At 43.4% G+C, this 1230-nt stretch overlaps 1 non-coding gene across 1 annotated transcript; it reads right to left on the bottom strand.

The window, feature by feature from the left end:
• Positions 1 to 155: 155 nt before the first annotated feature.
• LOC116465518 (U6 spliceosomal RNA) lies at positions 156 to 262 on the bottom strand. The gene has a single exon (XR_004247209.1). It is a non-coding gene; the product is annotated as a U6 spliceosomal RNA (small nuclear RNA).
• Between the last annotated feature and the right edge of the window lie 968 nt (positions 263 to 1230).

Genomic DNA, 1230 nt, shown 5'->3' with positions numbered 1-1230 from the left:
AATACTATAGTAATACCTAATAGTTACACCCACAAAGACACCTACAATTTTAAGAGGTCTCCTGATGGCCCAGAGACTCCATGCTAAGAATGCGGGCCTTGGAGGCCATCTTTATTTTTGTCTCACAGAGTACCTCAGAACTGTAAACTTTAAAAAAAAATATGGAGCTCTTCATGCATTTGCGTGTCATCCTTGTGCAGGGGCCATGCTAATCTTCTCTGTATCATTCCAATTTTAGTAGATGTGCTGCTGAAGCGAGCACAGAACTGTCAACTTCTACTCAAAAGAGGGAGAGAAAATCAATTTCACCAGCAGGTGAAATATCCAATCATGTATCTTTATCCTGCAGAAATTACTGCAGAAGGGCTTCCAACAGATTCTCATCTTTAATCTTTCAACCTGTCCCGGACCATATCTGTGGTTGTATAAAGTCAAGGAAGATGGGAAGCAGTCTACAGTCAGCTGCTCTGACCTCTCCTGCCTTCCATGTTGAACGTGCACAGGGCCAGGACAGCAAGGCCAACAATGTGAGGCGGCAGTGTGGGAAGGTGGGAATAGTAGAGATGGAGAATCAACTTTGGCTAACTCAGAAGGTTATTATGATGAGAAATATATGTGAAATGCAGTATCTAATTTAAAACTGTAGATAAAATTCTTTTAAACCTGCATATAAGTCATTCTGCAACCATCATAATAAACTTTGGTTCAAGAAAGAATCATCAATGAATGTAAAAGTTAAAGAAGAAATTTTGATGAGGACCAGGATATTTGTGTGGACTTAGAGTATCTCCCCATGTTGTAGCCAGCCTCCAAGATAGCCCCTAATGATTCCCACCTTTCAGCATTCTCACCCTTGGATAGTTCCCTCTGTCATTGTCTGTGTGACCAATAGCATATGGCAGAAGTGATGGTATGTCACTTTCGATTGGTTAAAGACTAGCTTCCATCTTGGATCTTGGGTGCATGCGTTCTCTCTCTCTCTCTCTCTCTCTCTCTCTCTCTCTCTCTCTCTCTCTCCTGTTATCACTGGTTCTAGGGGCAGCCATGTCCTGAGCAGCCCTGTGGAGAGACCCACCAGCTAAGGAACTGAAGCCTCCTGCCAACCCCTATATGAATGAGCTTGGAAGTGGATCTTTCAGACCTCTTCAGAGAATCCAGCCTTTTCCGAGGCTGCAGCCCCTGTGGAAATCTTGACTACAGTCTTATGACTGTAGCCTGAACTGGATCCAT

The sequence above is a fragment of the Hylobates moloch genome, unplaced genomic scaffold (genome assembly GCF_009828535.3).
Source record: "Hylobates moloch isolate HMO894 unplaced genomic scaffold, HMol_V3 SCAFFOLD_5870, whole genome shotgun sequence".
NCBI lineage: Eukaryota > Metazoa > Chordata > Mammalia > Primates > Hylobatidae > Hylobates > Hylobates moloch.
This window is presented reverse-complemented; position numbering and strand designations above follow the sequence as displayed.